Raw genomic sequence first — 21,062 nt, 5'->3', positions numbered from 1 at the left:
TACAGCTTGTCAGACATTATTGCAATCCAAGCCGCTGCAACACAGGAGGACCATGATAAGTGGCAAGCAGCAGGAAGAGTAGCGGATGACGACGGACTTTGGTCAAACAGTGGGAAGATAATAGCACCTGTTGAAATCCTTCCATGGCTTGCACGCATGGCCCATTTGAATGGACATGTGTGCAAGAGGGGGACTGTGAGACAAGTACAAGGATCATGGTATGCCCCAGGGATTGGGAAGATAGCAGAAGGGGTTTGTAAAACTTGTCAGGTATGTCAACAACACAATCAACACAAAAGTGATAAGATAGGGCAGCCGGGAACCCACCCGGCCCCCTGGGGTCCTTTTGTGCATCTACAAATACTTTATAAATATGCCGCCATCATGCGGAAATGGAAATGTCTTGGTAGTGGTAGACATGTTCACTAAATGGGTAGAAGCATACCCATGTACAAAGGCAGATGCTGTCACCGTTGTGAAGCACTTGTTGAAAAGTTTCTTCTGCCGATTTGGTATCCCTAACAAAACATCACATGATCAAGGGGGACACTTTACGGGGGAACTAACACAGGCAGCATGTAAAGCGCTGGGAATAAAACAGGCGCCGTGGAAAGACAGAACGGTATCCTAAAGAACAAGCTGGCGAAACTAACAATGGAAACAGGGCTGAAGTGACCAGACGCATTACCCTTGGCACTAATGAGCATGCGATCCACAGTAAACTGGAAGACAGGTTTATACCCTCATGAAATACTCATGGGAAGGCCGATGCGGCTTCCCGTGACTGCCTCCACCAACATAAACAAATTGAGTATTGCAATGATGGATGAAAACATGCTGACATTCTGTAAACAGCTCTCCAGGATCGCGAGGACGATACACACGAGAGTGAAGGAGGCCTTACCCGAGCCAGTGGAAAGGCCGTATTACATTTTCCAGCCAGGAGACTACGTACTGATAAAGCACTTTACAAGGAAAACGGCCTTGGAACCACGGTGGAAAGGACCGTTTCAGGTATTGCTGACCACCCCAACTGCCGTAAAGTGCGAAGGTAAGCCTGCTTGGATACACTTCTCACACTGCAAACTTGCCATCCCAACAGAGGAGGAGGTTGCGCAAAAATGAACCCATTACAGCAAATCCTAGTTGCTATAAGTGCCCTCTGGATAGGAAGCTGGGAAGTGGAAGGGCAAATTGATAACTGGCCAATCCAACCCATCCAACAGAGGGGGAAAAGAGCAATTGGGAACCACGCTGAACATTTACACGAGTTGGGAACACATGGGATAAATACATTCTTACTTTTGTCACACAAATATGCTACATTGAGTAATAAGACTAAGTGCTGGGTGTTTGCTTACCTCCCGCACTCTCCACAAACGGGTTTGCAGTTATATGTGATCCCACTTGAGGAAACAGACTTATGTAATACTGCTTGGTACCACAATTTTAATTTGACCAAAATCGGTAACACATCATGTATCGATTGGAAAGGTGCGTGGTATCCTCCTTATAATCTAAAGAAAAGACCTCCGTACTTCAGAATCACATATAAGCGAATGGGGTTTCTCTGCCTTACTTGGACAAAGCCTCATGCCAGATTTCAGGCAGGAAACTCCACTTGTAACATATCCATAGAGGTAAATGACTTACCAGATAAAAACAAGGGAGAGAATGGAACATATCCGAAGATTGCATCTAATGGCACATATTTCGTATGTGGGTATAGAGCCTACCCGTGGTTTCCCAACAAATGGGGCGGCTCATGTTATCTAGCTTATGTTATATCGCATATGCGTCTGATCACTGACCCATTCTCTGAGATAAATCAAACACGACGTAAGAAAGCTATATCAGATGGGGAATATGCAGAAATGATAATTTTCCCCAGATATGGGGCCTGGGTGGCAGGAAGAGAACTTATCAGCATGGCATCAGCATTGGAAGTAATGGGAAACGATACCGCTGATCGGCTTGAAAAAATTAGCGCAGAGTTGGTCGCATTAAGGACTACTGTAATGCAAAATAGAGTAGCTTTGGACATGATTCTAGCTGAGAAAGGGGGAACATGTGCTGTAATTGGCAAAGAGTGTTGTTCATACATCCCCGATAATTCAGAAAACATTAATGACCTAGCGGGCCACGTAAGAAAAGAAGCGAGCAAGTATAAGGACTACAGTAGTGATAACATGAGTAGCTGGTTAAAGGGACTGTTTGGGGGTTGGGGAGGAAATGTTTTAAGATTCTTTATAACAATCCTGACAATCATCGTGGCAGCCTTTATACTACGAATGCTTTTCAAGGTAATTGCCCAAAAGGCCATTGGAAAGTGTTTTTCAGGATGGACAACAAGGCCCAGTGCCCAGCTGGTACAGACGGAGATGGCTCCGGTGAACACTGCTGAACTGCTACCATCTTCAACCCCTCCTGCACTTACACCTACCCCCCCCCCACCGTTCCAATACTATGTACCCCACCCATGTCACCCCAACCCACGAACAATGAAACATATTGTAACCTTGAAGTGGTCGCTGACCCATTACTCCGTCTTCCATCGAGTGGTGAACAATTACTTCAACTCACATTAGACGAATGTCTTTCGTTACTTGCACCAGTTGAGGAGCTTGGTAGAAATAGCATTTGATTTGCCTTGTTGGCAATTGTTGGCAATTAGTGCCTTCATTATACTCTGGCTTGCAGTTTATCAAATATCTTTTTGCTTTGTTCATAAAGAACATTACATTTTATATACTTTAAGGCTGCCTTACTTATTGTTCATAAAGTGCATTAAGTGGCTAATATGTAATCAAAATACTTAATGGAACGTATACTCCTATATAACTTCATTTGTGTTTAGCCATGAGCAATTCTTGTACGAACAGCATTTGGGAGTGCTTGGCTTCCTTATATTCTATGTTTAATTGTTGAGATATTTTCCGATTTCCCTTGCTGAAGATTTGGGGTATTGGTGGACCGGTTGGAAAGTGGGTAGGAACCCCCTTTCGGGCTAGGGGGCGCAGGTGGAACTCCCGACCGTCATGGACCATTTGGAGCAAAACATAAGAATGGCCCACCCATTGGGGGTTGCTGTCTGCTGACCTGCCGGCCTGCGGATGCTCCTTTTCTTCATTTATAGTTTCTTTTCTAAATGTTTCAAAGAAACAAGAGGAGGGAAATGTCGGGGATTGAATGTACTCTAACAGCAACCAAGCATGTTTTTAGTGGTTTGTTAAACTCTTGAGCTAATTGGAAATGGGGAAAGAATAAATCTTCCCAATGTTTATCTGTGCACTGTCAAAGAACTTGTTTTGCCAGCCTAAGGGCTGGCACTGTTACACCACAGCTGGCCTTGTTGACTGTTTGAAGGGGCCTTGCTGACCGGACAGCTGGGCTGCCTGGAATCTTTTGGATTACTGACCAGAACTGCTAAAGCTCAACAATATGGAGGAGGCGACCTTGCCAGACCTGATAAGGGAAGGAAGGGAGCTGATTCTGTTCTCTCTGTGCTCTCGTATCAGCAGTACTGGCAGGAGAATGCTAAAAACTAATGAATGGTAACAAATCCTCTTTGACAAGCAGTCATTCAGAGGTCACAGTAAACTGAATATAAGGCAGTGCTGAAAGCCAGCTCACTAGAGGATTAGGCTGGGTGGACTATTGTGTTCAAAGCCTGTTGTCTCCATATGCATATGTCTGATGTGTAATAAAACCTTCTCTACCAAGATCAGTGGGAACAAAGCTTGATCTTAATCAGTGTGGACCTCACCTGGATCTCAACATGTGTGTGTGTGTGTGTATGTGTATGTGTATGTGTATGTGTATGTGTATATATATATATATATATATATATATATATATATATATATATATATATATATATATATATACATATACATATACATATATACATATACATATATACACACACATCAGATGCACCTTCTGACTGTTTTGGTGAGCATCACCGTGGATTATGTCTCACATGGTAAAACCACATAATCGGCAAAGAACAACTGTCTGTTTGCCACCCAATTGTTCCCACAAATGCAAAGCATTCAATCAGAAGACACTTGATGTGATGAGTGGGTAAATCGAAACATGTGGAGTGTGACGAGCACTTCCCCGATCTCCATTGGACATTGTCTAACACCAAAGCATCACTTTCAATCAAAAGGCCTCGGCCTGGCAACTCTGTTAAACAGACAAAGATTACATGGTCAATAACAGTTAAACATCAAACGGAGCAGCCTATCCAGATTTCGGGCTTGTTTACTCACATCAGGAAGGCATACGGGTAATTCCAGCATAGCGGACATAACATTGAGACAAAATTGCATCACTAATGTTGAAATTTTGAAAAGGTTGGCCATATTACAGAGAGTTTCTTTATTACATATCATAATTAGTCTATATGGCTTTCTGATATTGGTACAAACCCCACTGTGTGGTCTACTACTAAAGCAAAAATCAACATTTAAGAGGCGTAACGGACATAACATCGAAATGGACACAACTAAAACTGGCCATAGCACAATTCTTAAATTCTGCGAAATAACGAATTTGTAGTATACCTTTCATTTACGGTAAGCAAACTAAGCATTAGTAGCATACTTTCAATATTCTAATGATACGATCTGTCTGTTGTTTGTTAAAACATTTTGAAAAGTTCACTGTAACGGACGTAACTCAGCAATGTAACGGACGTCACCCATGTGATCACATATTGGATAGTTGGAATGACTTACCGTTGGAAGACGTTGAGGCAGTTCTTTCAAGATGGCTACCAAATCACGTGACATCATCCACGGAGTAAATATCGCATAAATTATGAAAATTCAGACCAAACTAAACACCGTCCAACAGAAATCCTTTTGAAAAATACATTTTCAAATTTTATGCTTCATATCCATTATTATGTGGAATTACCCATACCAATAAATACCTAACCAATGATGACCACATTAATTATTTAACCATGATGTAAGAGCGTTGGTGGTTGGCAAGGGTATACTAGATTCTTTGCCATTGCCTACCCAGCATTGTTCATCTGTGCTCCATCCTGAGTATCAAGCATGGTCCGTTCAGGTCAGTCAGGTACGTGAGCATACACTCGAGCTGCGTGTCACTGTGTCCACTTTTTGCCGGTACTCCTGGGGTCTCCGTCTGGCCATCCCTCAGACAGATGCCTGGCACATCCCCATCACATTGAGATGCCAATGAAACTGCTGAAACCATGAGGCAGGTGGTCGGTCCATTGCCCTCCTCCACTTACAAGGCTCCCTTGCTGAGAGAATCTGGTGAGCAGGATCAGCATCAGGAAATGGAGCCACATGTCCATGCAGCCACAGCTGACACTCACGGACAATATAGGTAACAAATTTCGTCAAATTGCCTCTCCGTATCAGCTCGTTGGATACAAAGTCTGACCAGCGATATCCAAGGAATCTCCGAAGAGACCTGTTACCAAAGGAATTAAGTCTCCATCTCATATCCCTGGTCAGAGTCCAAGTCTCACATCTGCAGAGCAAAACTTGAAACAGCTTGGTAAACACTTGTCATTATCGCTTGAACCAAACACATGATTTTGATGAAACATGGCCACAAGCTTCATATTTGATGCCTAACGAAGGTGTATTGACCACATCAAAATGTACACTCATTCAGCGGGTCTACGGGGATCGGGGATTGACCCCCCCCCCCCAATAAAGGTATTTCCCCTCTTCTCCAAAACTACACACACTTTCCATGAAACTTGATCAATACCTTCATCACAGGTGTTGCACCAAAGTGCATCGACCGCATCAAAATCTGCACTCATTTAGGGGGTCTACAGGGTGCGGTTTCACCCCCCAAAATAGGTATTTGTTCTCTTCTCGGAAACTACACACATGATTTTTATTAAACTTGAGCACAACCTTCATCACCTATCATGTACCAAAGTGTATTGACTGCATCAAAATCTGCCCTAATTAAGGGAGTCTCTGGGGAAGGGGGTGTCTGAATACTCAAAATAATTATTTGCTCTCTTCTGTGAACTACACAAATAATTTCAATGAGACTTGACCACAACCTTCATCGTACTTTATGTATCAAAGTTTGTTCACGGAATTAAATAATTCAGGGTCTGGGGGGTGGGGGGGTCGAAGGAGGGTTTGAGTGACTGCTGCTACGGATCCAGGTTAGCTTCAGGCCAAGCGGTCCTATTTTTATGTGTTTCGTGGAATGAAGTGTTTTACGGTGGACCAAGTGCAATTCCTGCTACCAACCTCCTAGGGAAGGGTACCTACTGGTTCCAAAAATGCGGCGATGCTAATTATCTTCGTAAATGCATACCATGTAGTGCCGATCCCGGTGGTGGTGGGAGAGGGTGTTAAGAGACAATAATAATAATAATAATAAGACAATAATTGGCAGTAATAAAAAGAATAACATGACCCCCCCCCCCCCGGCTGCTCCCATCGATAAATTTCAAATTATTGTTGTGTCCAGGGGGTTTAACCCCGACGTGGATGGATAGCCAAACAGTTCTCCCTTGAAGGCGGACAGCCGAGTTTCTCGGAGATTAATGGCACGCACAGGAAAATGGTTAAGCACTGCACCAGGACGGCACAAATACACAGCCACAAGCAAATTGAATTAAATAAAACATAATTTAATAAAACAGAGGTAATATTTACAAGGGACAATAATTCAGGAAAGAAAAAGGAAAGGAAAACTAAAGTATAAATCGAGGCGTCTCCAAACATGGACTGAAATACAGAAAAGGGGAAAATGAAACAGAAAAAAATCACTCCTTTATCCCGGCACTTAGCTGTGTGCCAGAGATGGTCTTGAGGAAGCTTTGAATCAAGGCGCTTCGTCCTGCACGGGTCCACGTGCCCAAGAAAATGGTGTCAAACTCCACTCCCGCAGCGGGAACGTACGTGAGGTATTCGTGAGGGGTATTGAACCCCAACTCACCAATCACCGGGCAGTCTCTTCGTGCATGATCGTCCTCCCCGACCTGCTGCTTTTTAGAATGGTGCCATCCCTCTCAGTAACATAAGTGAGGCTCCCGTTGCGTCCCCAACCAAGGGACAAAAGCCAGCATCTTGCTCAGCACGCTAGCCAATTACTCAGCACGAACATGAGCATTGTGCCGTCTTCCTCATGCATCGAAGGAAAGACAGCTCGTCGTGCCGAGAGGAGGGCAAAACGAGACCCTCCGTCCCCGCCATGTCTCACCAAATTACCGTTCCACTTCGATATGAGCTGCTTCCCCCCATCCTCTTTGAGACGTGCTCTTTATGGCTCAGCCAAACGGCCAATGATAAGCATCCTGCCCAGCATGCTGCAAATTCACACAGCACGAGCACGAGAATCACGTAGCCTTCATTGTGCCGTGAGCAAAAGCGAGATCCTCAGTGTCCTCCTCCCTTGAACTCCAGCATTCCTCTACCCTTCACCCTCTCTCAGCATGCCCATCAATCATCCACCATCGGGACGTGGCCTGCTCACCCGAAACCCGGGAAGGTGGGGCCTCTGCACACTTGTATTTGTTTTCGGGACATGTTCCGCTCCTTCACTGATGATCTTGGAATACAAAAACTTAGGGAAAAGTGACATGGGGGCAATTACATACTGGGGGAATTATCCCTAATCCCTCTCTAATTAATATGCCACCACCCCCCGTGTGGTGACAAGTCACACTTAAGCTTACAGTCTCCCTACTCAATTGCATTGAGATGTCTCCTCCACGTCCACAGGACCAAACAACTATTATACAATCCTTTCTTTCCTCTGAAATCCCTTCATCTTCCCCCACAAACATAACATTATTTTTTGTGATTAGAATTACGGTAACCTCCTTATCTCACCACCATCCATAAACACAAACTAATGCAAAAAGCTGATCCATGGGGTGTGTTCCATTATCAATGAGCTTGCTATCGCTTGCCAAGCCAGCCAATCCTTATCAACCATTTTGTTGGAGGGCTTGCTTGAGTGTTTAAGCCACTTGGCAAGTGCTCTGCAAGCTGATTGGTAATGGAACACACCCCAGCACATGTGCTCGGTCTCGGACCCTCGTCTGGCTCTGACGTTTGTGTGACGAGAAAAGCAAATTTTGGCTGATTTTAACACTTTTTCCCTATTGTTGAGCTATTTTCTCTTTTTAGCACTGCTGGGGTAGTTTTATTTCATCCTCGGGATAGGTGTTCTGATATTAATAACCTCAACATTCCACCGTGCTCATGGGTTATTGCAGTATGTTCTGATATTAATAACCTCAACATTCCGCCGTGCTCATTGTTGACAATGACGATGAATGAATGAACATGATATCATGTAACGACATCTCAGTGATGTGTTTCTGACTAATTTTCATTCCATGTCTGGTGGGATGTGATTATATTTATAAACAGACAGTCTGAGAAAGAGGATTGTTTTGTGATCATGCAATAAATTGTAGTTTGGATTTGTTAAACAATATCGACATGTATTAACATCAGGAATAATACTAATCGTCTTTATTTTGATTATTGTTATACTTGTAAACATTGAACGTAGTTATTATTTCACTTGCTTTCTCCATGAACACTAACCTCACCTCCTAATTTTGTAATCGTCCTGTCGAGTTAAACATCAGGGAAAACATACTATGAATCGATTCATCACACATCACAGTGGTTTCTTTCCTTGAGATGGAGAATCCCTTTGCACTGTGTTTATCACCAATCACAAGTTGATATGTTTTCTTGACAAAGTGAGATCCCACCCTCTCAAAAGATTGCGAACCATGATCAGTCATGTGGGGGCCCCTCGTCATCTCGGGGCCCCGTGCAATTACACAGGATACATGCCCCTAACGCTGCATCTGTCACTGACACTCCCGATCCAACTTGACAGAGCTTGAGCAAATCTGCAAGGAAGAATGAGAGAAAAAATCCCCAAATTCAGATGTGCAAAGGTGATATATATACATATTGTTGTGGTTACCAAATTCGCAAACCACCATTCAGGTCCCTTAGGTGAGGTATCTCGGTAAGTACATGTGTAGTTAGGCCCAAACCCGTTGTCTAGTGGGAATACATGTCATTTATGCGTGCTGCGACTCTTCAGGATAGCCGTTTTTCTTTTACTATCTTTAATTTGGACCAACCGCCATGATTACCACCACAACCACAACATCAACCACCAACCACAACGCCGCTTCACCACAACCGCCACGACCTTCACGTCACACCTCGCAACCGTCGCATCGCCACCGTTCTTGCGCTGCCTGTGGGTACCGGTGTTGGACTCGTGCAGGGCGCGCGCCGAACAGCGTGTACAAAATCACGGATTTTGTGCTTCAAAAACGGATCAAAAACGACACACGCCCACTTTTTGCCGTCCAATCGGTGAGCGAGGGGCGAATTGGCCCCGCCCCCAGGGCATTGGAGGGCGATCGATATATGCAAATTTATGGATCAAAAAGCCTTCACGCCCACTTTTTCTCGGGCCAATGGGGAGCGAGGTGAAAGGTCGAAGGGAGGGGGTCAAAGATGAGAGGGCGAAGCCACGGGGCTGATAAAAAGCGACCGTGTTCGTCAGTCCAGTGAGTAGGAGAGTAGGAGAGTCGAGAGGGAACAGAGAGTCAAGACTTCGCGGGCGGTGGAGTTGGCAAGAAGGAGCTGGTCGTCGTGTGCGTTGGAGTCGGAACGGAGGGGACGGAGCTGTGGAGAGGCGGCGAGGGCAGACGAGGGGGTGCTCGCGTCGTGCAGGGAGCTGCACCCCGGGGAGGCCGACAGCGCGACCTGGCCGAGGTGGAGACGCTCGTTGCGGGGCAATAAAAATCCTCTATACCCCGAGCATCAGCAACCCCCTCCTGTTTCCCCCCGCGCTGAGATAGTGCGACCAAGGGGGCCCCTTTCCCACCCCCTACCAGAGACTGTCCGCGAGGCCCGCGGAGTTGGGGCGCCATCGCCGCTCCGCGTCTCATCACCAGACGGGTAGGCCGACCCGGTCTCGGCCTCAGGCCCGCCTCATCCTTGAGGGTATTCTTTCCTTGGTTTTGGGTATGTGTTGTCGGCGCCGTCTGTGAAGTAAAATTGTATAAGTGTTGCCGTGTGCTCGTGTAATCGGTATTAGATCTGCATTGTCGCATTTGCTTTTTGTGTAAATTGCATTGTGTTTTTCTTTTCTGTGTGCATTTGGTGGAATTGTATATGTGTGCTTCCCGTGTGCCGCGAATAAATGTGCTTTGTGTCGAACTGTTTCCCGCTTCGCTTCGTCATTTCCTTCATTGAATCCTCATCTTGCTTCACGTAAAGGGTTGGTAGTGGGCTGAATACGCCCGATAATTAATCGAACCGTCGAGGTCGACGATAACACCGCTCGGTTATCCCGATAGTACGGAACGGGTCGCTTAAGTGGCCCGTGTCCGAAGTCGACCTGCGGCGAGGTGCGGTCTACCCTCCGCGTGGGTACTTAGGTAGGTCGAATTTGGCGAGCAACCCTATCCCACGCGGGGGGGATTGGCTCGATCGCGGTGAGACCGAAAGGTCCACCCGTGACTGGTTCCCGGCGTTAGTCCGAGAGGGTCACGACTGGATTGTCCGTCCGGTGGGCGACGTGCCGCGATTCGAGTTACGTGGCCGTCAGCACGCCGGCGGGCGCGAATCCGCAACACTGGTGTCAGGTCGTGCGATACAAATTCATCGCCCTCCTCGCGGCACTGGTATCGGAGAACAGGAAAACGGGCTCTCCTGTCTCCGGCTAAATTCACGGGAATCGGTCCAGGGGTGAGAGAAGCGACCCCCGATTCCCTCCAAATTACGAGCGATTTAAATTAACCCTTCACGAGAAGCAAGATGGCGTCTCAAGGCGAGCGGGTGCCGGGTGGATTAGGTATGTGTAATAGTAATGTAGAATCCATGGCTCAGGACGAGATCACCGTGCAAGAGAAACCCGTACCAGAAGGTTGGGAAAGGCATCGATGCCGTTCATCTGGTCGGTTTTTTATTATAACCCCACCGCTAAATGTAGTCAGTGGGAGTGGCCAGGGCAGGTGACAATACAGCACGTTATGGAACTCGTGCAGAGCATAATTGACGGAATGAAAGAAAGGAACAACGAAATGAAGAGAAATACGCAACAAATGGAAAATAAAAAATGGATGGAAACGCACTCGGCGAAAAACCAATTAAAAGAAAGCCAGGAGGAGACAGAGGAGGGATTGAAGGTCGAAACGGTGGAGTGTGAGAAAAGACTTCAAGACATGACGAAGAGAGTTGATAAGCTGGGACTGGAGGGAAAAACGGAGACAGAGGAACTGGGAAGACGGGTAGAAAACCACAAGCGCAAGCCGGAAGAACAGTTAGAAGCCAAAGCAAAGTCTGAGTGTGCGGAGATGAGAAAGGAATTGGAAAAGAAAGTTTCTGAGTTACAGAAACACCAAAACAAAGAGAGGGAACTACAAAACGAACTGAGAGTGTTAAAAGAGGAAAGGAAGAGAACGGAAAATGAAACTTTAAGAAACCACACTGTACAGATCGAACAGCTGGAAGCGAAGGCCAGACTAAAGAATGAGGAACAAGAAAGAGTAATGAAGGAAGAACGAATGAGACAGGAGAAAGAAATCAGTCAGTTGAAAGAAATGACGAGATTGCAGAAGGAGGAACAAGAAAGACAGTGGAATAGAAAACTGAAAGAGTATGAATTTGAAACTGAACGACAAAAGGAAAAAAATAGGTTTGAATACGAGGAGAAAGTAAAGGAGCAAGGAATGAAGCAGGAAGGAGAAATCAGGAGATTGAAGGACACAACGAGATTGGAGAGGGAAGAACGAGAGGAACAATGGAATAGAAAACAAAAAGAACATGAATCTGAGGTGGACCAATTGGAAGAAAAGCTGAGGCTGGAGTACGAGATAGACAAAGAACAGCGAATGAAACACAAACAGGAGATTAACCAAATGAAGCAAACCATGAAACTGGAGAAGGAAGGACAGGAGAGGAAACGAGGAAGAGTCGTGAGAGAACAGCGAATGAAACACAGGAAGGAAATGAGCCAATTGAAAGAAACGATGAGATTGGAAAACAAAGAGCAGGAGGAACAGTGGGAGAGAAAACAACAACTCTATGAGTGTGAAATTGAACAACTAAAACGGAGGGAGAACGAACAGCTAATGGGGCTCAGAGAGAAAGAACGACTCAGATGGGAAAGGAAAAGGAACCAGGAAGAGACAGAAAAAAGGAACCAGGAGAGAAAATGTATAGAGACACGGGAGACAGACAAAATAGAGGAGAGACAACATGATGAAGACGGGGTAAGTGACGCGCACACACACACGGAGGTAGTGGAGGATAGTGAGGTTGAGCTCGCGGAGCGTGTAGGGACCCGGTGCGAGCAGCTGGATGACCTCCTCAAGGAACGAGGGGAGGGAGTCTGCCCCCTTGAGGCGAGTCACGACCAGGTGAGTTCGGTCGTGCTTTGCGAGGTTGAGAGGACGGGTGCTGTGGACGGGTGCACGGAGAGCTTTGGGGGTATAGAGGCCCCGGAGACCCTTGTGGGGACACAAATCCCCAGTGTGGTTGTCCCTGTGTGTGTGGTGCAAGGCGTGAGTGCGTCCCCGTGTGTGGAAGCGACCCCGTGTGTGAGTGGTGTGGTGGCGATGGTGCCGGAGTACGTGCTTCCCAGCACGCCGTGTGTGGATGAGGGACCGTGTGTGAATGTCGCCGTGTGTGTGAATGAGGCACCGCGGGTGAGTGCCCCCGCGTGTGTAAGTAGTATGGTTTGTGTGAGTAGTGAGGAACGCGTGAGTGAACGGCCGTATGCAAGGGAGACCGTGTGTGTGAGAGAGCGGTATGTGAGGGAGATGTCGGTTGGCATGCGGGAGCACGCAGCCGCATCTCCCGGTGTGAATGTGATGGAGTGGACTGTGTGCGTCGTAACACGCAGGTGTGCGTGGGTTGAATGGAGGCGACGACGGAGACATGTGAGTAAAGAAAGCCGAGTAGCGGCTGTAGTTGTTTCGCGGACCGTGCCGGGTTCACCCAGCAGTGAGCACGCGGTCCGTGCTGTGCAACGCACGAGACCGCCACGTGCTCGCTTGCGAGAGTGAAGTCCCGGTCCGGAAACGCCAGCGGTGGATTTGCCGATCCCGCGGACGGACAAAGTTTAGGCAGGTAAATGGATTTGGACCGGACGGGTTCTCCACGCGATCGTGTGTGTTAAGCTCCAACGGGCAAAGCACATGTGTTCGCGTGGGGAACCCCTCGAGACGTGGGGCTTGTGTTTTTTTTTTTTGCGCACGGTGACGTCATGGCTGCACGTGTGGTTGGAATCCGGCAGGAGGGGTATCTCTGCCGGATGGTACCGTCCAAGGAGGGACGAGGAACACGTGCAGCTGCATGACGTCACGGGCAGGTGTAAAGTGCGCGAGCTCTGAGTTGCCGCGCAGGAGCTGCGCATAAAAAAAAAAAAAGAAAAAGCAAGCCTCACTTTCGGGTGCAAGGGATTCCTGGGCAAGGGGTGGAAGACCCCCTTCCTGGGCACAGGATGGAAACTAGTTAGGGGGAAGGGTTAGCTTAGTTAGACCGACTTCATGGGGCAGGGGTAAGTCCTCATGGAGTCCGTGGAATGGATTAGGTAGAGGGATGGTAGCGAGATTTAGGTTGGGAAATAATTTTTGGGATTATTTTGGAGACAGAAACAGACTTGTGGATGTGTAGAGTTGACGTAGCTTAGCTACGTAGTGTTAAAAGGAACGTGCTACTAGTTTAAGGGACGACGTGGGAGCACGAGTTAGTTAGGGGATGTAGTTAGAAGGATGGCAGAGTTCAGTGGTGTGTGTGTTGAAGAGTTGGTGAGTGAAGTGGAAGCATGTGCATGGTGAGTGAGTGAGGCCAGCGGGTCTGTGTGTATGGAGTGAATGGGGAATGCATGGTGCGATGAGTGATTGGGGGGAGGAGTGACTCCCACCCAAGGGACCCCGGGGTCAGTATAAAGTGAGTTAGGGGGTTAGTCAAATTGAAAAATGGAGGTCGTTTTGCTGTTGGTGGGAATGTAGGCTCGAAACCCATTTGGAGGGGTGCAGGAGCCCTGTTGACGGGCTGGGAGCGTGGCTGCGAAAGGTGAGTATCGCTGAGTGGGTACCCCGGGCACCAGGCTAGTCGGCCGCGGTAGGCCAAGGGCCCATGGGGGGCCGGGATAGCGTAGTGGGCACGGGTGCGTCTGCTTGGTGCGGGGGCCCGGGGCGCCATTAGCCGCGTGGGCAGTGTTGTGGGCACGGGTGACCCTCGGAAAGGGGCCCGGGAGGCCGGCCTGCCACGTGTGCGTTTCAGGGGAGGTGCCATGGGGGGCACTCCCCGGTGTTAGGGAGCTGGTAGGCTCGGAGGCAGTGTAGTGCCCGGGGGTGCCATAGCGGGAGAATCGGCAGAGGGTCGTGCCTGCCAAAGGGAGCCACGTGTCCCAGCCAGGAGACCGTGTGAGGGCACGGAGAGAAAATTGGGGGGGCGAGGCCCGAAATTGTGAGGACACCAACACAGGCGACGGGAATCTGGGTTGTTAGAACCAATAGTTTAAGCGAGAGGCGCTTGTTGAAAGCCCCGGGGTAGTTTAGCAGTTAAATGGTTAGGGTAGATTAGGAGATGTACCCCTCCGCACCATCCATCCCCTCGCTGTCGTTGTGGGCCGCTGGACCCACTTTGGTTATAGATCGCCGAACTCTGGGGAGGCCATTCTGAGGCTTCGTTGGGCCTCGACACAGGACGTTAGCTCTCCCTTATTCCCCTCCGGGAAGGGAACGTCGGGGTTGGGAGTAGGCTAGGTGACAGGATAGGTTAGCCGAACAAGGACAGTAAAGGGGGTTAGGGGACGATTTATAGTGGGGAAGTAAAAAATAAAAAAAATAAGTTGGGGCTAAATTGGGGTTTGACAAATTAAGGGAGTGGGTATGTACAGTGACAGGCAAAGGCGATAGGTGGGAGGGAGACAGGTAGGTAGGTCCGAGCCCGCCTTCCAAGTGGCCAGCACCACCGCACTCCCTCCACCAACTTCCACTGACGGCAAAAGCTGGCCAGCTTCATCTGCTGGCTGTGTTACTGCAAGGCCTGTGCCGGCCCACTTCATCTGCCGGCTGGCTGTTTTTCTTCAAGGCCTGTGCCGGCCCACTTCATCGGCAGCTGTTGTTTTGCTGCGAGGCCTGTGCCGGCCCACTTCATCGGCAGCTGTTGTTTTGCTGCAAGGCCTGTGCCGGCCACTTCATCTGCTGGCTGTTTTTCTTCAAGGCCTGTGCCGGCCAGTTCATCTGCCGGCTGTGTTTGCCTACAGCGGCCTTCTTCTGCGGGCTGTGTTTGCCTGCTACCTTTGCCATGCCATGCCCACTGCCCACGTTCACCAGCCCCGTTCAATTTTACTTTGCCCCCCCTGTTCATTTCCATGTGTGCCAGGATCCGCAAGGCAACAGTTTGCAAGCTGCAAGAACTGCCCTGTTGGCAGCTACAACACGGGCCTGCAGTGGCGGCCCGTGCACCGTGTTTGTGACCATTCATCCATCCATTCGAATGTGTTCATTGCGTGTGCCACTTGAGCTGGCACGGAGACTGCATTTGTGCAGCCCATGCACCGTTGTGGTTCACTGCGTTCAGTTCAAAAAGGAAGGCCTTGGACTGCGTGTGAGCAGCCAGCCACGTTCCCTGTCACCTGCATTGTTTTGAGCCAGAGACTGCATGCGGGCAGCCTGGCTCCCTGCTAACTGTTTTCTTTTGCAGAGTTCAGTGATCCTGGGCCATGGTTTAGTGTAAAATTTGTAAGTTAAGGTTAAGATGTACTGTAAATATGAGTGCGCCCCCGGCATGTATGTCTTAGCGCCGGCAATTTTATTTAAGTCGTCCGTGTGAGTGAGTTTGTTTGTTTAGGTAGTTACGCAGCCCTCAGGTTATTTATTTTGGGGACACGAATACCATGAATGTCGCACTCAGGGATCCGTAGGTAAAATGTACTAGGGGAAAACTACACATGATGGCACACGAAAATTTGACGACTCGGGACGAGTCTGTAAAAAGGGGAGGGGGTAGTGTTGTGGTTACCAAATTCGCAAACCACCATTCAGGTCCCTTAGGTGAGGTATCTCGGTAAGTACTTGTGTAGTTAGGCCCAAACCCGTTGTCTAGTGGGAATACATGTCATTTATGCGTGCTGCGACTCTTCAGGATAGCCGTTTTTCTTTTACTATCTTTAATTTGGACCAACCGCCATGATTACCACCACAACCACAACATCAACCACCAACCACAACATCAACCACCAACCACAATGCCGCTTCACCACAACCGCCACGACCTTCACGTCACACCTCGCAACCGTCGCATCGCCACCGTTCTTGCGCCGCCTGTGGGTACCGGTGTTGGACTCGTGCAGGGCGCGCGCCGAACAGCGTGTACAAAATCACGGATTTTGTGCTTCAAAAACGGATCAAAAACGACACACGCCCACTTTTTGCCGTCCAATCGGTGAGCGAGGGGCGGGTGGCCCCGCCCCCAGGGCGTTGGAGGGCGATCGATATATGCAAATTTATGGATCAAAAAGCCTTCACGCCCACTTTTTCTCGGGCCAATGGGGAGCGAGGTGAAAGGTCGAAGGGAGGGGGTCAAAGATGAGAGGGCGAAGCCACGGGGCTGATAAAAAGCGACCGTGTTCGTCAGTCCAGTGAGTAGGAGAGTAGGAGAGTCGAGAGGGAACAGAGAGTCAAGACTTCGCGGGCGGTGGAGTTGGCAAGAAGGAGCTGGTCGTCGTGTGCGTTGGAGTCGGAACGGAGGGGACGGAGCTGTGGAGAGGCGGCGAGGGCAGACGAGGGGGTGCTCGCGTCGTGCAGGGAGCTGCACCCCGGGGAGGCCGACAGCGCGACCTGGCCGAGGTGGAGACGCTCGTTGCGGGGCAATAAAAATCCTCTATACCCCGAGCATCAGCAACCCCCTCCTGTTTCCCCCCGTGCTGAGATAGTGCGACCAAGGGGGCCCCTTTCCACCCTACCAGAGACTGTCCGCGAGGCCCGGGGAGTTGGGGCGCCATCGCCGCTCCGCGTCTCATCACCAGACGGGTAGGCCGACCCGGTCTCGGCCTCAGGCCCGCCTCATCCTTGAGGGTATTCTTTCCTTGGTTTTGGGTATGTGTTGTCGGCGCCGTCTGTGAAGTAAAATTGTATAAGTGTTGCCGTGTGCTCGTGTAATCGGTATTAGATCTGCATTGTCGCATTTGCTTTTTGTGTAAATTGCATTGTGTTTTTCTTTTCTGTGTGCATTTGGTGGAATTTTATATGTGTGCTTCCCGTGTGCCGCGAATAAATGTGCTTTGTGTCGAACTGTTTCCCGCTTCGCTTCGTCATTTCCTTCATTGAATCCTCATCTTGCTTCACGTAAAGGGTTGGTAGTGGGCTGAATACGCCCGATAATTAATCGAACCGTCGAGGTCGACGATAACACCGCTCGGTTATCCCGATAGTACGGAACGGGTCGCTTAAGTGGCCCGTGTCCGAAGTCGACCTGCGGCGAGGTGCGATTGCCCGGTCTACCCTCCGCGTGGGTACTTAGGTAGGTCGAATTTGGCGAGCAACCCTATCCCACGCGGGGGCTGATTGGCTCGATCGCGGTGAGACCGAAAGGTCCACCCGTGACTGGTTCCCGGCGTTAGTCCGAGAGGGTCACGACTGGATTGTCCGTCCGGTGGGCGACGTGCCGCGATTCGAGTTACGTGGCCGTCAGCACGCCGGCGGGCGCGAATCCGCAACAATATATATGTATGTGTGTGTAAAAAATATACCCATTAAGACTCGAAGCTGTAATCACTGCCAAAAGCGCTTCGACAAAGTATGAACTCAAGGATTGAATACTTATTGATGCAAGACATTTCAACTTTTCATTTTTAATTACTTTGTAAAAAATTCTAAAAACATGTTTTCACTTTGTCATTATAGGGTATTTTGTATAGGTCGGTGAAAAAAAAGAAGTCTCAATTTTATCCATTTTAAATTCAGGCTGGAACACAACAAAATATGACAAAAGTCGAGGGGTGTGAATACTTTCTGAAGGCACTGTACATACACTGATTATACAAATATCGATTGTACGTGACACATTACAAACACATGCACACTAACAGCCTGTGGATGAAACAATGGAAATTATACAAGCCTGCAAGCAAACAAATGGTGCACACCTAAATGAACCATAAACTTCACAACACAATGCTGTTTCCCAGCACCTGTCGCATTCACCACACAGTGGTAGAACTGAAATACAACATGCATTTCACCAAATTAAAGATCATGTACGAATGTTAAGGACGTATAACATAATATTTCCAACTCAAAGTAAGCAATATCCATATGTGGGTCTTTGAATGCAGCGCAAGGCTGTGGGGTAGCATCATTGACTGAGCACAGCTATGCCGTTGATGCAGTGCCCTCTGCTGGTTATGGCAGGAATTTGTAATTTAGCCAAGGTGCTGGCAATAGCTCACCTTCTCTTTGTGAAGGACACAGTGGTATCTTTAATGTGTATCAATTCATGCTGGCAGATGAGACACACAGTTTAATGTCGATCTGATGGACGGCACACATATTGATGACTCACCCTGCCTGTGAAAGACCGGGATGACAATTTATAGCGAGATCAGGATTCGAACCCAGACTAGACAGCTGAGAGGTGAGTATGCGTACCTCAAGGACCTTGTCCATCCTGTCAGCTCTATAGATACTCGACCGTAGCTTTCACTGTTTGCCGACTGTATCGGTGTATTGGTGATATTGTTTCGGTTATTCGTCAATTATATTGGGAGTCCACAGTATCTCAAGTCTCCTCGGCACCCTGGCACCATTGTTATTGTATTGCCACCATCGTTTTTTCTTAAAATAAGAAATTTATTACTTTCTCTTAAAATTGCCATCATGGCTCGAGTTTTTTCACATTGGAAAATGTGTTTTCTAAAGCAATCTTTGTTTTTCATCTTTGGTGCAACAATTCGCATTGAAAACGCCAGAGGTGCAGGTGTGAAAGGATGTAATTTAAAATGGAAACATATTTGGCCAGAAATTTCAAGGTTCATGAAAAAGTTAAAATAGCAAGCAGAGAATATGGACTAAAACTTGAAAATAGAAGAAATATCAACAGGCTTGAACAATTGAAATGGACAAACATGGACATAAAATAAGTGAATGAAGTGACAAACAGAATTAGTTGTGGATGGGAAGTTTCAGTGAAGGGTCAGCTTACAGAATTGAAGGAAGGAAAAAGTGACATAACTTCCCCCAATCTCAGTGGCTGTTTGAGTGAAAGTCAAGTCTGGTGTTGTCTCGTGTATCTGTCTGCATGTGTGCATGATTTGTGTCGCAGCTACTCCATGAGCCTTAGAGCCTGTTAAAAGAAAGACATAAAAAAGATATACGAACTCTATTGCTGAGAGGTGTAGACAGGCTTGAAAGGTGGATAAACTGAGGGTTAATCCACCACCTTTCAGAACTGTGGAGGCAGACACACTGAGAAAGGATTGTGTCATTCAGAGATGATGACTCGAGTCACAAATTTTGTGATTTGCGACTTGACCTTAAAGACTTGAGACTTAAGCTTGTCGACTTGTTGACAATGACGATGAATGAATGAACATGATATCATGTAACGACATCTCAGTGATGTGTTTGTGACTAATTTTCATTCCACGTCTGGTAGGATGCGATTATATTTATAAACAGACAGTCGGGGTTGTGCGCCAAGGGGAGCATGAACAGATCACGCCGAGCATAGAAACAGTATGTTAGGGATAGGGTGAGGGTTAGGGTTAGGGTATTAATAACGAAACTTCCATATTCGGAAAAGAATCACCAACATTAATGACACGCAAAAGACCGAGTCTGGTCACAATTTAGATACCGATCGTAACCACTTTGGTCACCAAAATGTAACCATTACACCACCGAGTCTGGTCAACTGGTTTGAATTAAAGCAATTAAACTGTCATTTTAACTTTTTCCATGTCATTTATTTTACAGATCGTCCATGAGCCAGTAGGGTTGGTGGAAGGTTGGTACCCTTTGGGGGAAATAATTCACATCATGATTTTTGGCAAGGTATCCAACCCAAGAGTTAGAAAATATTTCATTGCATTGCATCGATGGTAGCTGTTTGTGTGTTATCACAGCTTATATGCCTACCCTTAAATAAACTTTTGTGCAAAATGGCCAGTACAAGGTAAGACATCCTACTTCTACTTAACTTTTATTTTTCGCAGTCAAGCATTAACATTGAAATTTGTCGCACCTTTTGCTGGGATCATTTGCTTCTCAACAAAAAGTGCTAAACATGCCTAGGTTGAATGGTATGTCATTGGTGACACATATATCAGTGTCTATTTCCTGTGTGATAAATCAGACTGCCTTTAGAAAAGTATTTGTCTATAATTTACTGTGGAAAGTAAATAAAAGTTCTGGAACAATATAATTATGTGGGTGTTTAGCAAATTTATTAAGAAATCCAAAAATCTAAATTTCTTTTTTGTATGTTGTTTATTAAGATCAGTATAGCAGACAATGTTACCCCCCCCCCCCCAAAAAAAAAAAATGAAAAAATACCTAATTTGGACGGATTTATGTAGTTTGGCCAATGTCATGATATTTTCCCTGTTGCTATTGAAGGATACTTTCCAAGAATCAAACAAAGGTAAATGATAGCACGTTCATGAACAAGATTAATGTTTTTTTCCCTGTAATTTCTCAAAAAATACAGAATTTCAGGGATTTAGATACTCAATAATGCACATATGAAGGTATCAAACACTTGCATTACACAATATAAACCAATAAGGCAGTAGCAAGATGGTTAATCATGTGCAATCTGATGAATGAGTCAAAGGTGAAAATGAAACACAATCTTCTGTTGTAGGGCATAAAATTACAGAATAGAAACACAAATGTGGTGTTCCACACTAACAAGGCCATTACCTAGGCCCAATGTATTGCTGATAAACATATTGTCTTATAAACCAAAGACGGGTCCTTTATAGTTTCTTAGACATCTCTGATCATATGCACCGATTGTAAGTGGTATAAA

At 47.2% G+C, this 21,062-nt stretch overlaps 1 long non-coding RNA gene across 1 annotated transcript in view; it reads right to left on the bottom strand.

The window, feature by feature from the left end:
• Positions 1-6,682: 6,682 nt before the first annotated feature.
• Positions 6,683-21,062, bottom strand: part of LOC147011023 (uncharacterized) — a 36,228-nt gene continuing 21,848 nt past the window's right edge. The window contains exons 2-3 of the long non-coding RNA XR_015052303.1: positions 18,481-18,598; positions 6,683-8,899 (exon numbers count right to left, since the gene is read on the bottom strand). This is a non-coding gene — a long non-coding RNA (uncharacterized LOC147011023). The remainder of the gene's footprint in view (positions 8,900-18,480; positions 18,599-21,062) is intronic.

This window comes from Eptatretus burgeri, chromosome 16 (genome assembly GCF_056783735.1).
Source record: "Eptatretus burgeri isolate ZD-2024b chromosome 16, Ebu_testis_v1, whole genome shotgun sequence".
Taxonomy (NCBI): Eukaryota; Metazoa; Chordata; class Myxini; order Myxiniformes; family Myxinidae; genus Eptatretus; species Eptatretus burgeri.
This window is presented reverse-complemented; position numbering and strand designations above follow the sequence as displayed.